General features: G+C 34.9%; 1 long non-coding RNA gene across 3 annotated transcripts in view; it reads left to right on the forward strand.

The window, feature by feature from the left end:
• The window catches only part of LOC137617905 (uncharacterized), a 54,893-nt gene that overhangs the window by 16,296 nt on the left and 14,504 nt on the right, over positions 1-24,093 (forward strand). The window contains exons 2-6 of one of the 3 annotated variants that reach the window (XR_011039695.1): positions 1,997-2,095; positions 8,573-8,697; positions 8,962-9,056; positions 15,407-15,586; positions 16,707-16,922. This is a non-coding gene — a long non-coding RNA (uncharacterized lncRNA). The remainder of the gene's footprint in view (positions 1-1,996; positions 2,096-8,572; positions 8,698-8,961; positions 9,057-15,406; positions 15,587-16,706; positions 16,923-24,093) is intronic. The other 2 variants (XR_011039694.1, XR_011039696.1) reach the window with 2 other exon arrangements.

The raw sequence follows: 24,093 nt of genomic DNA on the forward strand, positions 1-24,093 counted from the left end.
TTTCCCCCGGAGGATTTTTCCCCCCGGAGGATTTCCCCCCCCCCCGAGGATTTCCCCCCCCGGAGGAATTTTTCCCCCGGAGGATTTTTCCCCCCGGAGGATTTTTCCCCCCGGAGGATTTTTCCCCCGACTTTTACATGGGTGCTGAATGGCCACACAGGCCCCAGCGATGGGCGAGATGACCCAAATTCCTAAATCCAATTTTTTTTGTGTTTTGCCTTTAAATGGGACGGCTAGAAATTCTTATTTGATTACCGTTACAATAGTTATTTTTGGGGTTTTCCTGCCAACGCAGTAGCCAATCAGAGCTTATATTATGTATAATATTAACCATTTCTATAATTTCCTCATATAATGCGTGTTAGAGAGAGAGAGAGAGAGAGAGAGAGAGAGAGAGGAGAGAGAGAGAGAGAGACTTCTCTTACATACAAGAGAAAACCCCACTTAACACAGAGAGAGAGAGAGAGAGAGAGAGAGAGAGAGAGAGAGATGAGAGAGAGAGGAGAGAGAGAGAGAGGAGAGAGAGAGAGAGAGAGAGAGAGAGAGAGTCTTCTTAGACAATAGAAAACTCCACTTAAGAGACAAAAGGAAGGCAAAAGGAAAGGGGAGAGAGAGAGAGAGAGAGAGAGAGAGAGAGAGAGAGAGAGAGAGAGAGAGAGAGAGAGAGAGAGAGAGAGTAGCCACTCTTTCGTAAAACTTCTTGCCACCGGTCGCTTCATACTTTGTCATAAGTGACGTCAGCAACTCATTACTCGGCACGTCTCTCCTTAGTGAGAAAACATTAGTCATTATCCTAAGTTTGTTTTGTCAACTACTGTTACGTTTTTTTTTAAACTTCGTCAATCGCGTAATTTTCTTTTTCTTATACATAAATTGATAAGAATAAGTTAATACAAATAATTTTTAAATATTTCCTAAATGGAACTAGGTATTCAGTGAACAAATAGGTGAATCAACAGTAACTGTCAAAACATATCTTGGATTATATTGATACAATCTTTGATTAAATTTCCCTTGTATAAGTTATAAATAAGGTTGCCCCACTTTGTAAATGAAAGTTGAAATAAATCAGGTTGCCCCACTCTAGTGGAAGATGCTAGAAACCTCACATACCTTCAAAAAACAAATTTTGATTTGAATCTATTGTACTGTTAATCAAGGCTAATTGTTACCATCCGTATGGTTCCTTCTAAGGTCTATATGTTCCTACTTTCTTTGAAGTAATTAAAGTGCAAATTTTATTGAAGTTCAGCTCGTTATTTTTATCATAGACGAGCTAGTATTGCATAAAATTATGTGGTAAAATCTATGATAAATCAAAAATTAATATTTTCAATGACATACTGTTAAAAATTTGCCGTAAAAAAAGCAAAAAATTCTGGAATGTTGCTAGGTATTTGCCGTTTTTTAAAACGGTGTTTTTGACGTAAAGGAGTAATATTAAGATCACCAACCCGTAAAAGATATTAACAATGTAGGATACAAATTACGGTCGCCTGTATTCCTTAAAATACGGCTGAGAACTGTGTATTTTTTTCGAAGAATTCCCCATCAAAATTAGGTTTTTTTTTTTTTTTTTTCTCTAAGTGTAGTGAAACCATGTTGGATAACCTTGAACTTTTTCTCGAGGCGATGCTGGTTGAATCTTCAATAAAAACCGTGAAGGAAATTTAATGGAGGGTCCCAGTTGAAGGTTAGAAGAAATATCTATAGATTGAACAGGTTTACAATAGAAAGAGACGTCAACTCGGATAAAAAAAGCCCTTGGAGAAGAACTTTTTTCCGCATTTCGTTTTCGGGTAAGGAAAAATGGGTTAAAAATGTTACAAAATTGACTTGAGGGGATAGATTGGTATCCCCGGATTGGTAGTCCTTTGTCCTCTTTAGCTTTATCTGCAAGATTGCAGTTTGCAAATTAGAAATTGTAAATTATTTCTTCGTTTGAAAGGTTCCCCGTATTGCAAGGTACACGCAACTAATGTATTTTCCATTTCAGAAACCTTGGGATATACTTTAAAACCATATTCAAATAGAAGTGCAAGATGATTTTTTCAACTAAGACCTAACGCTTTGCAGTCTCGTCAGGGATTTGAAGGTACGTTTTGGCAGTGTCTAGGGTTTTACCAATTTTATTATTGTTGTAGTTAACTGCTTCAGTTCACTCTCCGATTAGTATTCGTTATGATGATCATTCCATTTTAGACTTAGGTGTGATATATCCTTTTGATCATTATCATATTGTCAAGTTTTATTCGATTAGAGAATGTGAATATTCTGTAACTCCCTAGGCGATATCATCTATGTTGGAGTTTATACTCATTTGAGGATTAACTCAAACGCTTAATTCTTTGATGAATTAATTGTGACCTTTTTTTACGCAAACTAGCCAAAATAGTTTAGCCTGCATTTTATTAAGTTTTTGACGACTGAAAATTAGTAAGCGCATGTCCATAAGGATCTCGACTCGGGTCGTCAGGTCCTTTGTGGTCAAGGTATCGACAACGAGAACGGGGGCTCGCACAGGTTTCAGTAATAATCACGCCCGAAAGGCATAAAGTAGGTTCGCTTCACGAGGAGAACAGTCAGTAGCAGGTTAAAGGCGAGCAATAATGATCCTTTTCCCGAGAGCCATAAATGCCTTTAGATCCTCCAAAGGTTAAGAGAGCAGGAGAATCTTGGCTACACAGGTAGCTAGAGTGAGTACTGCTCCAGGAGGAATGCTTTAAAGCATCACCCTTAATGAGGGCGTCTCGTTGCAGGCAAAGCCAGTCTGAGATACTGGGGGCGTGATGTTTGGGATCACAGCCAGGATGTAAAGGTCTCGGGCGCTTTAATGGGTCATGCCCTTGATGTATAACCGAATCTCAGTGTGCTGAAACCAGGTGAACATTTCTCTGTTGTTAAGGGGCAGGTGTGCAGCAGCATGGGCAGATAAGTCAGGGTTGGTAGTGGGCATCCTCTGAGGATACGGCAGACGAAGCAGTGAGCTGCAAGGCAGGCTAGGTTAAGGTCTATAGAATATTTTATATACCTTGGGATAGGTGATCAAGGCATTCCGTAGGTCACTGTGACAGAAGCGGAGATCTGTTAATGTAAAGGCAGTTCCCAAACTACTAACTTTATTTACAGACAACACTGGTATTTGTAGGCCCCCGAATGGTCTCTTAAGGTTGACAAGTGCAAGTTCACAATTGACAGGTTTTTGTCAAAAAGTTTGACATTGACATAAATAGATAACATAACAATGGAACGATAATGCTTTAAATTACCTTGTGACATTTTACTTATTATTTGCAGTCCAGTGATAGTGTTTGCTGCATGTGCATTACATTATTACTAGTTTTTATCATTGAAAAGCCAGAAATGAATAATTTTTTGGGTATAATTTGTGATAATAAAATTTTTAAAGTTTTACTATTTCATATAGTGAAATAATATTCCTTAGATAGCCCTCATTTCTTGGTGAAAACTTAGGACAGTGAACTATAGGATGTGAATGGACTTTTGTCAAATGAGATCCCAGCTCCAGAAGAACCCTAAGTAGACATAGCAGGCTTTGAATTGGTTGAGGAAATGAGGAGCTATAGCGTATCCTTGGCTTTAGTTTTAAGCGTTTGTGTCTGACACTGAAAGTCCATCTCGGACTTTAATTTCGTGAACTTTACTCGCTCCGCGAAAACAAACTTTTTTTTCTTTGAGAAGATACCTTTCTAATCTCCAATTTAATACCAAATTTCGTGCGAAGATTTAGAAGTATTCTTATATTGGAGTGATTGACATCTGAATAAGGTTGGTCACACCTTGTTGAAATACACTTGGAAAACGAACTTGTTACGCATGGCACTTAAACACTGGCTAGGTATGACGGGTCATAAACGACCCCGAGCGTATGTCAAAAAGCAGGTCATTTTCCATACTACTACTAGTGGATGTTATCCACCTGCAAGAGACTGCATACTACGAGCCTCGTTCGTGGATGGACAAATTTTCTCCTAGCTCTCCCTTGTTTTACTTCTAAGCTTCCTCAGGGTTGAGCTCAATCCGACGATTCTTGAATAAGGTGAGTGGTCAAAAAACGGTTTTTGCATTAAATTTTCTTGTGCAATAGTGTTTAAACTTGAAGCTGGGTTCTTGGAGAGAATAGGAGAATGGTTCACATAGCACATGCGTGACCTTGGTGGTGGTAAAATGCCAATGTCATGTATTCCATATTGTTTTTAATTCTAATTCTGAAATTTTTGTATTTTTTTTTTTTCAGATCATGGGCAATCGACGGTATTCATTGGTTCTGATCAAATCCACTGTGCTAATGAAGCTGTAAAGAGTGATGTTGACGACTATCTCGAGGTATATTGATTAAATTTTTGTTTATTTATAGATAGATAGATAGATATATATATATATATATATATATATATATATATATATATATATATATATATATATATATATATATATATATATATATATATATATATATATATATATATATATATTAACACTCTATATATGTATTAGATACATTTTGTTTTATATTTTTTTCTTCCAGAAGAAGGATGGGAGGAAGTGGCAAGACAGGATTAGAAAGGAAACTTTAAGATTACGCGAGTGCCATATGTGGACGAGATCATGGTGAGGGGTAGATGGAGATGGTTTAGGCATGCTCTTCACACTCCCCAAGTGAGATTAGTTCACCAAACTTTCAACTGGGCTTCACGAGACACTTAGAGTTTGGAGACCCAGGCCTACATGACTGAGGACTATGAAGCGTGAGATAGATGATGAGTGTTGAAGTATTGAATTAAAAGCTCAAGATAGAGGCTACTGGTGAAATCTAACATAGAGGTTCTGTGCGTCAATAGGCGTAGGAGATGAGGATGGTGAATTTGTAAATATTTTACTTACATGAATGAGGTATTTGAAATAGAATATGTATTGTTTATAAATATTTTTTTATTATTAAAACGTTTGTCTGTGTATAATTTGGTTTTGTTACTCTTGTTAGTTATTGTATTTTCTTAATTTAACGTCCTTCCTCTTTTTCGGGTAGCAGATTTGGTCTCGTAAGTTTGTTTGGTTTACTGCCATTTTTTGTCATATTTGACAGATAAACCGGCATATGTGTGTACTCCTATTCTTAACAGAATTAGTGATTTTTTGGTACATTTTCGTGCGTAAATGTTATTCATGAATAGGTACTATGATTTTTCTAAGGAGTTTTCATTGAAATTTCGTCTTTTCTTATGTTGGTGCCATTTATATTTTTTTCTATTTCAATTTTATAGCGGCAAAATAATTGGTGAAAGTCTAGGCAGCCACCATAAAATTACTTTGCAAATCATGATTATTTAGGTAAGTAAATAACACTGAAATTTACATGCAATTTCAGCAGATTCAGCCGTATGAATTTGTGGTCTGAGGCCATTTTGTATCCTATCTGACAGGTAAGGTGGCGTATTTCTGTATTTTTATTCTTTACAGTATTATTGACATTTTGGTATATTTTTATATATAGATACAATGGTTTTTCTATGAAATTTTCATTGGAAATTTTCATTAAAAAAATCATTCGGTTCCTGAGAACTATAACCAACATCTTAGTGTATGTTTAATACATTTCTATTGGCTGATGACATGATTTTATTCTAGAAAAAAATAGCCATAGTCTCTTTCATTTGGTAACCCCAAAACATTGATATTAGTGGGGGGAAAAAATGAGCTTTCTTCTTTCAGAAAATTTGCTCTAATCATCCAACCGCCCTCCATCCTATCCTCCACCCCTAATCTGAAAATGTAGCCCAAACTTCCATGAACATGTACAGATTTTTTATCTTTAGGGAATGTTTTGAAAATATTTTAAGTATTTTTTAATTCATTTTTGGGAATTTATTCATAATGAATGTGTGGATGGGTATTTTACTTTATCCGTAATATTTGAATAAATTTTAATAAAGCACAATAAATATTGCAACAAAATAAAATTAGATACAAATTTTATTCGACACAGTGTCAAGCTCGACCCGACGATTCTTTTAAAGGGTGGTGAATTAACGATATCCATCCAGGGTAGGTAAGGAAAAGGTTTAAAAAAGTAGTGCATGCCGAACCAAAGAGAATGTTATATTACTTAGAAATTCACATACAGGGATAGATAGGTTTTTCTTTGTCCCTTCTTGCTTTTATCAGTAAGGTTGTAAATAAGTAATCTCAAATATAGTTTTTCCTTTAGTTTGTTTATTACAAGTGATTTATTCTTCATTTTAGAATCCTTAGGGTGAACTTTGAAATTATATTGAAGCAAAAGTATAAGATGGTGGATTTTTTTTTTTTTTACACCAACTAAAACCTAAGGCTTTGCCATCTTGCCAGGAGTTTGAAGGTATGTTGTGAAAAAGTTTGATGTTTTGCCATTTATTATTGTTCCAATTATCTTATTTTAATTAACTGCATCTGTTATCCTCTTATTTCACTTAGTCATAGCTATCATGATAATTCTAGCTTAGTTATATTTGTCACCAGAGATAAACCCAATAACCAGTTGTAGTGTTCTTTATTCTTTTGAGAACTATCAAATTTTGCTAGTTGTTTGTGATTGGAGAATACGTGCACTTTCTTGGTGTGTAGGCAGTCACAAAATGTTCTTAAGCACTGGCCAATGTCATATGCATTCAGATTCTCTATTGTAGATGTGTAAGAATACCAAAAGTCCTGCCACCTGTGTCATAGAAAGCAACTAAAAGGGCAGCTGTTGCCTTGCAGCTTCTCGGCAAAAGGCTAGGCCTACTGCTAATAATATTGGTCAGTGGCTGTAAGGGCATGCAATCGCTAAATCCCTCTTGCCAAATTATAAACCAGTCAACTGACCCCTGAATGTATGGGTAACGGTGAGAAAGATGAGACAGACTTATTCATCAAAGTTTCTTCTCTTGTTTGAGGATTGATTCAAATGCTTTATTTTTGGATAAATGAATTTAACATTATATCCTTAGTTTTTTTTTTCTTCACTCAAAACAGCCAATACCCTTTTTGTCTGCATGGTGATTCAATTTGGATATTCCGATTAGTAAATTTAGATAATCTCTAATGGGAAAGTTTCAAAATATTCGTTTTCAGGGGTAATATTAACTCTTAACGTTTTCATTAAAGGTTTCAGCCCATTTTTCAAGGAATATTATCTGTGTTGTAAAAATGCTGACGAGAAACAGCAATTCAATATACAAATGGATAAAAAGACGACGACGAGGAAGAGGAAGAGGAAGACGAAGACGACGAGGAGGAAGAGGAAGACGAAGACGACGAGGAGGAAGAGGAAGACGAAGACGACGAGGAGGAAGAGGAAGTCGAAGACGACGAGGAGGAAGATGAAGACGAAGACGAAGACGACGAGGAGGAAGATGAAGACGAAGACGAAGACGACGAGGAGGAAGATGAAGACGAAGACGAAGACGACGAGGAGGAAGATGAAGACGAAGACGAAGACGACGAGGAGGAAGATGAAGACGAAGACGAAGACGACGAGGAGGAAGATGAAGACGAAGACGAAGACGACGAGGAGGAAGATGAAGACGAAGACGAAGACGACGAGGAGGAAGATGAAGACGAAGACGACGACGACAAGGAAGAGGAAGACGACGACGAGGAAAAAGACGACAATGAGGAAGAGGACGAGGAGGATGAGGAGGAGGAGGACGACGACGACGAAGAGGACGACGTCGATGAAGAGGACGAAGACGACGTGGAGGAAGACAACGACGACGACGAAGAGGAAGAGAGAAAGGAAGAGGAGGAGGAGGAGGAGGCAATGGCTATGCTTAAAAGCCCATGTAATCATATTTGCCATATAGGGTACGTGGGGCTGCAAAGTTTAGAGATTTGTGATGAAAACCTAAGGGCTCAATCGTGGCTACTAACGCATTATCTAGGCTGCTTAGTTAACATCTCTGGTATTCAGGCAAGAAAATAAGTTTTGAGGTCTTTTGTGATATTTTCCCATTCTAATATTGTGTGCCATGACCACAATTATGGCATTCTCTTTATACAAGTTGGAATGCGTAAACTGGCCTAAATAAGACATACACGAGTGAAATACACCTCTTTGAAAAGTATGTTGTGATGCCTTTCCAAAAGAAGAAAGTAGGGACGTCTAGGGTCCTCGCCATATGATTTGAGGTCAGTCGGACATAGCTCCGCCCTGTTACCTACTATTTTTAAGGTGCACTGTTTTCATGAAATGCATAAAAATCCAATTCAATTATGCATTAATGTATGCATTAAGACTGAAGTAAGTGCCACCACTAAATTAATAATTGTTGAAATGCGGTTTTTGGTTGGGTGAAATTTGTGATTTTTATTGTTGGTGTCATACTTCAACTGAAGTGAAACCGACCTTTAAACTTGTTTAGGTATAAAAACGGTCTTAGGCCAACTTGTTTAACTTTAATCATTCTTTAATAATTTTGTTAGAGGAGGCTGCACCATACGATAAAAGGTTGGTCAGAGCCATAAAACTTTTTATTATTTTTTTAATGGTTCCAGGTTCTTTTGCAGCATCTAATGGAGTTTAATCTCTTAGCAGGTCTAGCCAAAGTCTTGAAGAGCAAAGGAAGCCAATATATCAAAGCAACAAGCAGATGGATCCAACTGTCTTTGAGGCAGCTTTCAAGCAATGTGTTACTGAATACAGCATTTAATAGGCCGGTAAGCTAATTAGATTTGGATTAAGATCATGGTCCTTGTGGTAACATTCTGGATGATTAGGCTAGTCCTATCTCTTTTTTTATTGATAGGTTTAATGTTCATAAAACGGGTATAATCTTTAGCAAGAATTAAAGTGAAGGCTAGATATTCTATAATTGACTTTAATTTTTCCAATAGCTTTCTTAGTGAAATAATATTTAGACTCTAGGCTGGACAGACTAGCTAAGACTGTATCTATACATCATTCTTATACTTTAATTACAGGATGCCTGTAATGCTCACGGAAGTTTTGGTGATGGACTAAGATTTATGCCTTTGAAGACACTTAACGGCAACCAACAAGAGGATCTAATTGCAGAGTATGGCATCACAATAGCTTTTTTTTTTTCTTTTTTTTTTTAAAGACCCACCAACCATATAGTTCCCCAAGATGATGTACGTGTATGCTGCCACTTGTGGAAGAAAATGCATCCCTAGTGCGTGGGGGAAACAGCAAATGGCTGTGTGAGTGGTACCAAGCTTAAATGGCTTGCCAAGCTTGGATGAGACCTGTTTATCAACAGTGATGGTAACATTGAAGGTTGTGTGCGAGATGGGTCATCCCGTAGCCTCCCAGGTTATTCTTGAAAGAGGCTAGACGGTGACTTTTGTATGTAGGGTAAATGGTGCAGGGCTTCAACTTCCTCCAGCGTTTATTATACCAAGTAAGGGGTGTAACAATGTTCTCATGAGGAAGACACTGCACGATTCCTTGGGAATCTTGCGTCAAACTGGCTTGATGAATGGCAAATATTTTGTGAAGACAGCATGTCTGGAGAAGACTTGCTGCAATATGGACACTAAAGTTCTGCTTATTATGTAGTTATCGTTACTTTACTTCCCCATACTACAGATATATCCAGCCACTTGGTATACTGCAATTGTCTTAATCCCATTCTTCAAAACTTTGTGTTGCTGCTAAGGGTCTTTTCTTTCATGAAGCTCAATATGCACATCACTGATCCCATACTACCAGAGGTTACTCTTAAGACTTGGATCAGAGTTTGTACACAAAGTATGTTATATTGGTTTCGCTTTTACCTGCATCTGGCATATCAATAGCAACATCATCCTTGAAGCCTTTTTTAGGACCTCGGATGATGGAGCAGTCATCACCTGATAACGTTATTGATAGCGACATCTTCTTTCAAGCTTTATTAAGGCTACGGGTGACTGGGCAGCCACTACCCGATAACATTACTCTGGAAAGTTTCGCCTGCTAATTCGGTGTTGGCGAAGAGAAACGGACTATAGTATTGGCCATTCCTTACAAGTAGGCTTAAATTGGACTCTCATCTCCCAGCCATGGTGATGGGCCTACTCCCTCAACAAGTCTACATGTCTCCCAAGAGCTTCAGCCCCCCCCCCCCCCCCCACCTCTTGTGATCCCTCCTGATACCTTCAGTCAACCCAAAGATCTGCGTCCTCCATCTGTGCCGTCACACCAGAGAGCTTCTTGCCTTTTCCCAAGGCTCCCCTGTGTCCCTCTCGTAACACGTAGTCTATTTAGGGTGTAGGTGGTAAAGTCTTTTACCTCTAATCATGCTTTCAAGTCACCCTGTCTTGTCTTTTATTATTTCCCTTCCATGTGCTATTGAAGTGATATCTTATATACTCTGTATATAATTCTGGAAACTATGTAGTACAGTGAGTGTCTGTTTAGGATTACCACAAAGATAATAACAATGTCACACCTTGAACAGATTTTATGCTACAAATGCACTATAGTCTAGAAATTGCAGGGAAGCAATAAGATATGGCAAAGGAATGATTGTGCAGGTTAAAGGCTAGTACGTTGTACTACCCTCCTGGCTAGCACAGTGGTAACTTGTTCGCCTAACATTCGCATAGTAGCAGATCGATCCCCACCCGGGGTATTGAGTTGAAGCCATTTACCGAGAAGGCCACTGCTGTGTTTGGACACCACATTGGTGGGTTGAGCTTGCCTTGCTGACGTTCTGGTGAACATAAAACCAGAAACCTTTAACATTTACTTTTGTGTTATTGCCATGAAACTTGGAGAAACTTGCCATGTGCGTGTAGAGTTTTTTTAATTACTTACTCCTTTTATTATCATCATTTTTAATTATTTTCTATGGTACTAACCAATCTACAGCATTAGTTAGAAAAAGATGCGACAAACCCTTGGGCCCAAAAAAGTAAGACTGGCCAGCTCATTAGGGAAACCAGATATTCAGATAGAATGCATACGATAAGGATAGGGAAGTGAGGAATGGGGGACAAGGAAGAGTACCCCTGGATACAATCCAGTTGATAGCCCGAAGGCAGGTACTCGGGATGGGGAAGGAGTAAGGAAAAATGGGGAAAAAAGAAGTATAGGCGGAGAGTAAAAGAGAGGGGCAGACCCTCTTGCAATGTTAGGTTATTTAAGGGGACACCTGGTAGTGCAGGCAGCCAAGAGTGGATGAAGAGCGAAAGGACGAGAAGGGAGAGGAAGGGTTTTTTGGTTCACGCATTAGCACTGCTGCAAGAAGTGTCTGATGGACCTATTCGAAGGCAAAAAAGTTATGATCTCAAATTAGTGATGAAGTTTGTAGAATGCATAAAAAATACTTAAATCCTCTTAATTGTGAAACTAGTTATTAAATGAAGCTGGAGGCAATAGTTGTGACGTCAAATAAGCAAAACAAGAAGTTCGTGTGAATTCAATTTCCGGGATAAGACAAAAGAATGTAATTTTCTTTCACAACTTATGTTCAACATGGTTTCTGGTTACTTTAAAGAATGCTTCAACTTTCCCTGAAATTAGTGATTGAAATTTATTAAGTTGTAAAGGGTACTAATGGTCCATATACGAAAGTGCTTAAATTTGGTAACTTTTCCATTATTTTTTTTATAATCCGTTTAACAAGCGAAGGTCGATTTTATGTATAGTTTTTTCGGTGTAAATTCTCTTTATTACTCCTCTGAGCCATTATCCTTAATTGACTGTTCTACATAAGTAGCTTTAAGCTTTTCATCAAATTAGGTAGCCTACAAGACTCTTGACTTCTTTGAGGTAGTTGTAACTCCTGTATAAAATTTATTCATTAATAAGAAAAAAATTTATTCATTAATAAGAAAAGTCTTGATAGTAATATTTCAAATCTGTCCCTAAATACAGTTAGTTTCAGTGTAGACAGGAACCTTTTTGAAGACTAAAAGATTGAAAAGTAACTTTTTATAATTGGCAGTTATAACGAAACGGACAAACCTAAATGGTAAAGATTTGCATTTATTAATTAAGATTTCGGAATAAATATTGCTTTGTTTAAAACGTGAACAGTAATACAAGGCGAGGAAATGAAAAAAAAAATCAAGTTAGTGGTCAGATTAAAAAAAACACCATTTTTAAGGGGAAAATTGGTATTAAGAACTAACAAGGCCTACGCTTTTACGCAATTATATGTATGAGATCAGTATGGATATAATTTCTCCGTGTATTGTGTAGCCTAATTGCCATATATACACAGAGAGAGAGAGAGAGAGAGAGAGAGAGAGAGAGAGAGAGAGAGAGAGAGAGAGAGAGAGAGAGAGAGAGAGAGAGAGCCAATATAGAACTAGCAGCTCTTTCGAATAACATGGCTACCACCAGTCTGCGTATTCGGGCAGATAGTGGTCGAATCTTCAATCAAACCCTAAACTTAATAGAGAATCTCGGAGATTTATAAGAAAACTCCTATGTTAAGAGCCAGCAGATTTAAATTTGATAGACTTTTCACATCTGAAGAAAAGACATTTGACGAAATCAGTCCGGTACCACACAAAGTATTAAAAAAGGTAAAAATATAGCGCTTGCTGAATCAAAAGAAATTTATTATTCCTGACAAATTTCTTTACAGGAATAGACAGGTTTTGCAAATAACTGATGGCAAATATTTTTATTTCAATTGATAGGTCAGCATATTAACTTCGCTTGCTGAATCAAAGGAAATTTAATATTACTGACAAATTTCTTTACAGGAATAGACAGGTTTTGCAAATAACTGATGGTAAATATTTTATTTCAATTGATAGGTCAGCATATTGACTTCGCTTGCTGAATCAAAGGAAATTTAATTTTACTGACAAATTTCTTTACAGGAATAGACAGGTTTTGCAAATAACTGGTGGTAAATATTTTATTTCAATTGATAGGTCAACATATTGACTTGTTCGGGACAAATAGCTATATTTAGACACCCTCTTCAGGGGTTTCAAGATAATCATTTTCAGGGATATTTTAAACTCTGTCCATTGTGGGCTAAAAGAAATTTTGACCCTATTTACATGTGTAAAACAAAAACTGAAGGAGGTGGTGTTGTTGGTAGCGGTAGCTATGTTTAGTATAGGCTACGTAGCCCTTTTTGGCTACGGGATTAAATTTATGTATTCATTGACTGGATTTATAGCGAATTAATCGCATATATAATTCACTACTTATAAATTGATAAGAATCGTAACTTTTATAACAGCTACTGTTGAAGAAAATATTAACCGAAAAAGTTTAAGTTTGTTGTGGAAAAAACTTTCTATTTTTTAACGAAGCTTATAGCCGTTGCGTTATTACGGAGACATGGACAATCGTGCTAGTTTCAGCTTTTTATCCTGTGTATTGAATAAGGTATAGCAAATTATCTTGGACTATATCTTTTAATTTAGTTTGGTTTTCAGTGTCTTGACCTTCATGAACAAAGGATAAGACAAATTGAAAAGCAGTAGCTTGTCAAAAAACATCTAGATTAATTTGAGATACAATCCTTTATCACATTTCCTTTTATATAAGTTACCACACCTCGTAAATCTAGGCAGAATAAATTTGACTTCCCCACTCCAATGGAAGACTGGCTTAACCTTACGTCCTTTCATCTACAAATTTCGATTTTAAATATTTTTTTCTTATTCAAACATAATTGTTGCTTCAGCGTGATTCCTATCAGCTTTGGGTAGGGAAATTGCTACGTTTAATATCAGTTCTTTGCTTTAATCATTGACGAGCCGAGCATAGAGGTTTGGGGTATAATATATAAATAAATTTTGTGTAAAACAAAATATTTGCAAGTATTTTATTCCAGCTGTTACCAAGTTGTGGAATGATCTTCCTAATCGGGTGGTTGAATCAGTAGAACTTCAAAAGTTCAAAGTTGGAGCAAATGCTATATTGTTGACCAGGCGGACATGGGTCTTTTTATAGTTTATTTGTGACATATTTGTTTTTGGTGTTGTTAATAGTTGATATATGACATGTCTGTTTGACGTTGTTACTTATTTGAGAATGATTTATTGTTAATTTGTTCTCTTCATTTATTTATTTCCTTATTTCCTTTCCTCACTGGGCTATTTTTCCCTGTTGGAGCCCCTGGGCTTATAGCATCTTGCTTTTCCAACTAGGGTTGTAGCTTGGATGATAATAATAATAATAATAATAATAATAATAATAATAATAATAATAATAATAATAATAATATAGAGGGAAATAAGGTTTCTTAGATAACATTAGACTTTTTTTTCCATCAGGCAGATACTGGTCGAATCTTCAATCAATCTTTATGGAAAATCACTTGAATTTCTCAGGTGAAAGTATATAGAAAGACACTCCATATATTTGGGTGTAAATATTTACATTTGAAAGAGACCTTTCACAGCTGATAGAAAATCAGTGTGGGAAGAATTTTTTCCAAATAGCGCTTGAGGTAAGGAAAGTGTCATAACCCTTTAAAACTTAGTTGTTACGGAAGTAATTAAGTAGGTTTTCCATATAATTTTTATCTTATCAGAAAGGTTACAGGTTACAAGTGAGTGATCGGGAATTGTTTCCCACCATTGATTAATTCCTATATTAGTTTTTTGCGATTAGTGAAATGATATTTCAGAATCCATTGAATAAATTTTGAAACCGTATTCAAATAGAAATTAAAGATGGTGAATTTTCAGATGAGACTTGATTCTTTGTGGTCTCATCATTTAAACAAATGTGTGAAACTAATACATCGCCATTCGATACTATTAATATTATAGTTAACTACTTCAATTACCTTCTATTTAATTAATTATCGTTATATTAATTCAATTTTAAATGGGTATCGTTTGTAAACTCTGATAAAGCCAATAACCACTAAGTGTGGTTTATCCTTTTGAGCATTGTCAAAATATGTCTAGTTTGTAAAGAGTCATTAGCCAATGTACAGTCTTCGTTCAGGTTTCTCTTGTTTGTTGATTAACGCTTGTTTCCATGATAAATTTATTAGTAATTATTCCCATAAACAAAGAATATTTCACGCAAACTATTCGATTTTTTTTTTCTATTTTGGATACTTAGAATTATGAATTGAATTAAGATATGTTCGGTATCTTTATGAATTGAATCAAGATATGTTCGTTATCTTTATGAATTGAATTAAGATATGTTCGGTATCTTTATGAATTGAATCAAGATATGTTCGGTATCATTATGAATTGAATTAAGATATGTTCGGTATCTTTATGAATTGAATTAAGATATGTTCGGTATCCTTATGAATTGAATTAAGATATGTTCGGTATCTTTATGAATTGAATTTAGATATGTTCGGTATAGATACAAAGTTCAATACCGTCTTCAGGGAAGGTTTCAAATCTCATTTTCTAGGGTTATTTAAAACTTTTAATTATCTTCTTTTGAATGTTTTAGCCTCCCCAACTTTTTTTCCAGGAGTGTTATCAACCTTTGAGTCTTTGTGTGTGTATAAAAGAAGGCTGAACGGAAACAATAACACCATATACAAAAGGGTAAAAGAAGAGGAGGAGTAGAAGAAGCCGTTATGTTAAGAGTTATGTAGCCATTTTTGGTTAAAAGTGATTAACTTAATCATATATTCTCTTGACTATCATAGTGAGTTAATTGCATGTATTTACTATTTAAAACCCTTAAAATATGTTTACCTTTATAAAGGCTACTTTTGAAAGACTATTAATCGAAAAGCCTAAATTTATATCTAGATCATTAGAGGTTCGTCATCCTCCAGAGTCAATTTTTCCGGAGGTTTGGTAACTCCGCAGACAGTTTCTTCAATTCTTGGTCAATCGCACAAGTTTCATTTATTACCCTTCAAATCGAATAGATAGATTTTAAAATGGCTTGGAATATAAACTAATTTTAACTTTTGTTTTCAGCATGCTATTATTTTTAACATTGTTAGACAAATTGAAAAGTGAGTGTCAAAACATGTAGTAAATTTAAAGTATCTTGGAGTATCTCCTAAATATAACATTGATTTTAATCTTGATATTTTTTAACAAACTGTTAGACAAATTGAATAGCAGTGTTGAAACGTATAATAAATATAAATTTATCTCGGAATATCTCTCAAATTTAACGTAGTTTTCAGCCTATTTTTTTTTTAACAAATTGTCAGTATAGTGCAATATTCAAATAAAGTATTTTCAGCAACAGTATAGAGTGCAATATTCAAACAAAAATATTTTCAGCAACAGTATAGTGCAATATTCAAAAAGTATTTTCAGCAACAGTATAGTGCAATATCCAAATAAAAGTATTTTCAGCAACAGTATAGAGTGCAATATTCAAATAAAAGTATTTTCAGCAACAGTATAGTGCAATATTCAAATAAAAGTATTTTCAGCAACAGTATAGTATAGAGTGCACTATTCAAATAAAAGTATTTTCAGCAACAGTATAGAGTGCAATATTCAAATAAAAGTATTTTCAGCAACAGTACAGTATAGAGTGCAATATTCAAATAAAAGTATTTTCAGCAACAGTACAGTATAGAGTGCAATATTCAAATAAAAGTATTTTCAGCAACAGTACAGTATAGAGTGCAATATTCAAATAAAAGTATTTTCAGCAACAGTAAAGTATAGAGTGCAATATTCAAATAAAAGTATTTTCAGCAACAGTACAGTATAGAGTGCAATATTCAAATAAAAGTATTTTCATCTGTATAGATTGAAATTATTTCTATTAAATAACATTGAAGTTTTTCCCCCAGGCAGATTGTTGAATCTTCTATCCAATCCTAAGGAAAACTTATACAGAATCTCAGATGAAGGATCATAAGAACAACCATATACCGATGTAGACCGATTTGAATTTGAGACTACCCTTTGAAAATAGGATTTTTGTAAGTTCTAAGAAGACTGGTGGCCCATATACCGAAGTAATTAATTTTAGTAACTTGTCTAACAAAGATGTATCATGTAGAAAGGTAAGAGCGATCATGTAAGAGCAGTTAAACTACTAAAGCAAAGGTTATTCATAGTCTTTCAATGTTGATTCTCTTTAATACAATACTTCCCCTTAAGATATCCAAGTGAAGCATTATCCTTATATATGTTATATTAAAAATTTTTAACGATTAATTTATTTAGCCACATAGCTCATAAAGTCTTCAGAATTATTTAGTTTTTTAGATAATGATTTTCTTATTGACGAACAGAGGTCTTAACCCCTAAAGTACAATGATAGAAAGAAACTATTTTGAAAAGAAAATTGGTGGTTTAGTAGAATAAATTCTTCTACTGCCAGTTAAGAATCCCACGTCAGTCTTTAATTAGATCTTAGACCTTTTGACAAGATGGATATTAACGACTGGGTATATTTTCAAATAGACTGAAAAAGGTGTCAAAATCTTTTAAAACGGAATGACTTTGTAAATTGGGGAAAATTTTTCCATAACTGAATGACTTTGAAAATGGGGGAAATGTCTAAAACAGAATGAATTTGAAATGAGGTATTCTAGAATAAAATAACTTGAAAATGGAGGAGAAATCTTTTAAAACAGAAGGAATTAGAAAAAGGGGGGAGATATTCTAAAACAGAATGACTGAAAAAAATGGGAGAAATCTTGTGAAACAGAAGGACTTTGAAGATGGGAAAATTCGTCTAGAACAAAATGACTTTGAAAAGTTTAGAGATTTTTTTCCTAAAAAATAAGAAAGGTGTCTTTGTAAATGGGAAGAATCTTCTAAAACAGAATGACTTTGGAAAAGGGAAAAAAGCTAAAACAGTATGACTCGGAAAAAGGGAAAATTGGTATTAGAAATTACAATGAACTATGCCTACTCTTTTAAGTATTTATTACATTCGAAATAATATGAAATTTTTACGTAAATTCATATCATTGCACTAACAAAATACGACAAATGCCTAATCAAATTGTCGTAAGACTACAATGAAATACGCTATAAAGTTAACTTTAACACCTATTCCTCGTGTGAATAAGTCTGAAAGGCGTTCGTGACTTTCTAGAAGAATTAAAGATAATATGAAGAGCAAATGAGTAGGTAATTAAATCGGTTGACGTACAGAGTAAAAGGTTAGCTGTTCAATTGATTTTTAAAGACTTCAAATTAGTTGGAGACCTACTCGAATGTGGTTTACGTTATTTTTTTTTTTCCAATTAAATTAAGATTCATTATATAGTTGACGTAACGCCACAATCTTCCAAACATTTATGAGTTACCCCATAGAATATCAATTGTAACTACCATTTCTATTATGGAATAGATTTCTCATTTTCTATAATATGGAATTTCCATTTTCTATAAAGGTAGGGAATTTCCATTTTCTATTAAAGGTGTAAACTACTTGTAGATATTTTTGCTGTAGAAACAAAGAAAGTGGCACTTAAAAGCTAAACGTTTTAAGAGGCAAAAATATTACCCAATAAAGCCCGTTTGTTTGTTTATTTCCGGGTAACTAGCACACAGGGGAGTGAAAAAAGGGATAAGATTTTGTAGGTCTTGTATTGCGTAGGGTTAAGTTGTATGGCAGGGCCAGGAAAACTGCTCTTTAAAAAAGAAAAAAAAATTAGTTTTAATGACATCACAAATACTGAAAATTTTCTATAAAGTAGTATACTTTTCACTTTGCCTAATAGCTCTTTTTTCCGACTACACAATTGAGGTTAAGTATCAGTCTATTCATTAGGATAAGATTTACGACATAGTTATTTTAAGTGCAGTGTACTAATGCTCATAAAGGTTTCAATTATGACTGCAAGAATTAATTTATCACATAACTAGTGTTTCCATAGCATACCTACCCTGGCTCCAGGATCCTCGTTGCTCTCTCCCCGACAATTCTATCCTGTTCTTAATACTAGGCAGGCAGTTAATTCTAATAGCCAGGCCTTCTCCATCACGAGGCTCAATACTACGCAGTACTCTAGCAGTTTTATTCCAGCTGTTACCAAGTTGTGGAATGATCTTCCTAATCGAGTGGTTGAATCAGTAGAACTTCAAAAGTTCAAAGTTGGATCAAATGCTTTTTTGTTGACCAGGTGGACATGAGTCTTTTTATAGTTTATGTATGACATATTTGTTTTTGATGTTGTTAATAGTTTATACATGACATATCTGTTTTGACGTTGTTACTTATTTTAGAATGATTTATTGTTGATTTGTTCTCTTCATTTATTTATTTCCTTATTTCCTTTCCTCACTGTGCTATTTTTCCCTGTTGGAGCCCCTGGGCTTATAGCATCTTGCTTTTCCAACTAGGGTTGTAGCTTGGATAGTAATAATAATAATAATAATAATAACACTGATTGTGGGCACACCACTCTGCCGAAAGTTTATTGTCATTAGTTTCCTACTACACTTCCACTGCTTACATACTTTTACTTCTAACTTCCAGAGCCTTTCTGATATTCTGACATCTTCTAGTCTGTATTTTTAAATTCCCTAATTCTATGCCATTGCTTCTAAAATTTCTTTTTAGGATCTTTGAAAACATAAGCTGTTTAGTTTATTTAATTTCCTGATCGACGTTATTGGATACTTTTAAGTATTAAGGTGATAAAGTTGTTTTATTAAGAAGTCTTTTAACACTATTTAGTGGAATTTTAAAGACTTCAAATTAGTCGGAGACCTACTCGAATTTGGTTTACGTTATTTTTTTCCAATTAAATTAAGATTCATTATATAGTTGACGTAACACCACAATCGTCCAAACTTTTATGAATTACCCCTTAAAATATTAGGTGTAATTCCCATTTTCTACTATGGTATAGAATTCCCATTTTCTATAAAGGTATGGAATTTCCATTTTATCTTATCTAGTTACGTAGTATATTTTACAATCTTTTGCCATAGTTATGAGTGAGCATCAATTTAAAGGTTGCTTGCTTTTAGATAAATCTGGCGTTAGTTCACTGCCGTACCTTACTCTAAGGTGAAGAGTGAAAGGGTGTAAGATGTATGGTTTAAACTACGGGACTTTGCCGTAACGTCAGACACAATTCGGACGACGTAAAGATCTGCAACCCCAGAGTACCCATGTAAAGATAAGGTACCCCACATATTAGCTTGTAAAGAGTAGCAACCCTAGAAATTAACTTCACTGCGCATCTTTCTATTCAGTTTCTCCTTTGACCTGTTTTACACCTACACGAGAAATGATAGACTAGAATAGTCGTGGTAAATGCTGTAAGATGTTGCCCCATCCATAAAGCGTGTCATGATTAAGGTTAACTATAGTCCATTTCTTTTAGCGATGCATATTTGCACCGACTCGCAGCGGTGCCCTTTTAGCTCGGAAAAGTTTCCTGATCGCTGATTGGTTAGAATTATCTTGTCCAACCAGTCAGCGATCCGGAAACTTTTCCGAGCTAAAAGGGCACCGCTGCGAGTCTGCAAATATGCATCGCTAAAAGAAATGTACTATAGTTGACTTTCCCTCGACATTAAACATTATTAACCTGGATATTTTATGTAAAATTAGCAAGCATTTTTATGTATCATTGGGAAATAAATAAATTTTCCGATTCCAGATCCTCAAAATATTTTGTTTATAAAAATTAAGTTAAAGAATATAAAGCTTCCTTAAACACAAGTTACCCAAGCAATGGCCTAGACACAATTTGAATAAAAATGTAGTGATCTACAAAAAAAAAAAAAAAAAAAAAAAAAAAAAAAAAAAAAAAAAAAAAAAAAAACTAGCAATCATATGAATATGAATATTTACTTTTCAATAAATCAATAAATAAAAAACACGTCATGTCAGCGATCCAATACTGCCCACGAAACAAACGTCACACGGCGAACTACAAATGACCGATTTACGTTCTGTAATGACACCGGGAGTCATTGCGTGCCAGCGATCGGCAATTAGGCGGTTATATTACGGTCCGGCGGCCCTCATTTGCATTTTGTTCATGTCTATATTTTCTCTATGAATATTTTATATCTTTGCTTGATTTGGTTAAACGTGAATGCAGGTTATTTGGTGAAAGCTTATTCGCCAATGGTATGAATGTGCAAATTTTTATTTTATCTTAAATTATATCGTTGATGTTTCCTTTATTTCTTCTTTTCTTTTCTTTTCTTTCTTCTCTCTTCTTTCTTATTTTTGTTTTTTTTTTCTTCTTTCTTGGTTAACAAAACAACTTGAAATGTCAGAGATTCTCTCTTCCTGAATTTTGTTAGTAAAGATGAAATATTTTACCACCTACTACTAATTTCTCTCTCTCTCTCTCTCTCTCTCTCTCTCTCTCTCTCTCTCTCTCTCTCTCTCTCTCTCTCTCTCTCTCTATGTATGTATGTATACATACATTAGCATCCAAGATACCCAGCTCCGTATAGGGAAAAATCTGCGTAAAATCATTTACTTAAACATCATATCTAACATGAAGGATAGAAAATTATTTATCCCTTGCTTCACACTACCTAAATCAAGATCTTGAACCTAAATATTCGAGTAAATTAATCTTGCTAGCATAATTCGTAAAGGAACGTTGCCTTACGCTCCAAACAGCCTAGGAACCATAGTTCTCATTTATAAAATTATTGCAATATACCGCCAAGGAGTATTGAGAATAACATATACTTTTTCCTTATTGTTGTTACAGAATGCTTTTGTATGCTCTTAAAACTGTCCAAAAAGTTAAGGAGAGGACAACGAAGTAGGCCACGGGGAAGGGTTGGAAAGTTTTGGGGGGAGTTTTAGCCCTTTTAATTTATATATACAGGTGCAAAAGTGTTGTATGTTGCTTTTGTTTATTTGTGCATGTGTGTGTCCATGTAAAAAAAATTACTTGAAATGCTCAATAATATATTGGTTGTATAATAAGTGGAGACCAGTCATTTTACTTAAAACCGAAGTTTATATTAAAACAAGTTTTCGTCAAGTTTTTCAAAGTCTCACTGAATGTAGATATTCTGATTGTTCAGATTTTCTTTGCATTAATTGTAATTTGCTGGTCACTAATAAAACATTTTTTTTTTTTTTTAATAACTTTGTACGTCTGACTTCTAGCGTAAAATCAATGATTCATGATATGTTGGACCTAATTCTAAAGTTTTGGTTTGCTGGCAACCTTTGGAACCTTCCTCTTCTTTTGTTTTTTCTTTAGTTTCTTTTATATGTTTCGAATAACTTTTATCTTTCAGAGTGAAAGGTGCCCTTTTAGAGAAAAGATTTATAATAAAACTAGAAATTATCTTCAATATGTTGATTGGGGGGGGGATGAATAAGACGAATAATTAAATTTTTTTGAATAGCCATTTATCATAGATTAAATTTGAAGACAATGAATTTAAGACTTATTTAATAGTACATGTAATTAAAACTGTCTTGTAATCTTTGCACATAATTCACTTACTGTAAAGTTTGCCAATTAATATATTAAAACCATATGAACTTCGGTAAACTTGTCATGACCACTGCCAAAGACATTGAAAATCCTTTGCTATATCGCATGTTCTTATGGAAAGAAACTGCTCCATTTAGGCCATTAAGGAAATAGAAAGCTCGTCAGAAGACACTCCTGAGTTATTTGAATAGCATAGGTAATGAATTTGAAGAGATTATAGAAATAGTTAAGTAAGCAAAGTGCTGATAATTCTTCGTGAATTCAAGAAATTTAGTTATACGACATTTCGTATCATTTGCTCAATATTTCATGAAATTTAACCTCTGCAAACTAGGCATTTTCCAGGTCGACTTAATTTGTATGACCACTCTCCGTCTTTGTACATTATGTTCTTTATTTAGTTGTTAATGAACGGTAACTAGTCCAGCTAATTATGACTAGGTACCAATATCTGCCGGATGAAGAAAGTGGGCATAAGTTTACCGACGTAGCCCCTAAGGACTTGGTAAGAAATTAGGTTTCCGCATTCCGTAATAGTGAGTGAATTGATTGCATCATTCCCTTTCGTACACCTGGAATTATAAAATATTATAAGGTAGATGTGAAATGTTGAACCAAACTTTTTCTTGCATGTCAACTGCTCTACAAGGTTATCGGGAACCTATTGTCGATTCACATATTTACAAGTGATATGGTTGTTGGCATTGAAAAGGGCATAGGTTAACTCTTGTTGTTATTGCTGTTCACAAGTTATTGGCATTTAAAGATATGTTACTCAATAGGTAGGTGTAGTTGTGTAGTCACCTGTGAATTATAGCTAATAGTGTTGATAACTCATTTATAAAAGTATTACATATCGTTAATTGTACAGTTACTCATATAAGTTTATGGATGTCCGGGTGTTTGAGAGAGATTTATACTCCACACCTTTCTGGACGACAGGTGTCTGGGAGCGCGAGACTGGTCAAATATTCAACTATACAGTTGACCGTTTTCGCACTCCCAGACACCTGTCGTCCAGAAAGGGGTGAAATGGAAATCTCTCTTAAACACCCGGACATCCATCAACTTATATGAGTGACTGTACATGTGTTTACATATAGTTAGTTGTACAAGTATTGCCCCACAAATAATTCTCTTTTCAAAGAATATTTTGGATTCCCTTAAGAATTTCCGTCCAACTCTTGTGTTGATATAGTGTTGATATAGTTTGGTCATTTTATAAGTTTAAGTAGAGGGTCAGTTATATGTTTGTTTGCTCTCTCTCTCTCGAACATCTCTGAAAGAACAGAATAATATTGGGGTGCAGCTTCAGCAGGTTGATTAAAGATAAACTTAGCCTAGGTGTAAGTGTTTAATTGTTTAGCACCTGATCATAACAAACAATAAAAAATTTTACCAATCCTCGGAATGTCTACGAAACTTACGGATACAGAGGAGCGCAAGAGTTATGATATTTCAAAACACTACCGGCGTCAATGGCCTTAGATGTCAGGATGCCTGAAAACTTCAAATCAATCAATCAATCAAAACACTACATCGGTAAATATGAATATAGAACATAAATTTCAGCGTTGGGACCTTGTTGAGACCATTCATCAACAATGTGCAAATGGATTGAGAAAACCTGTAGATGCACTCTGAAGTAAAAATCACCTGCATGAACAGAGAGATCGACGAAAGGAAAGGGAAACGTGGTAATCATGAAAGCTAACTAGTGCAGTTTGAGCCTTTTGAGGTGCACTAGCGTCACTAATTTCCTCACGGAACTGGTCAATCTCGT

The sequence above is a fragment of the Palaemon carinicauda genome, chromosome 24 (assembly GCF_036898095.1).
Source record: "Palaemon carinicauda isolate YSFRI2023 chromosome 24, ASM3689809v2, whole genome shotgun sequence".
Taxonomy (NCBI): Eukaryota; Metazoa; Arthropoda; class Malacostraca; order Decapoda; family Palaemonidae; genus Palaemon; species Palaemon carinicauda.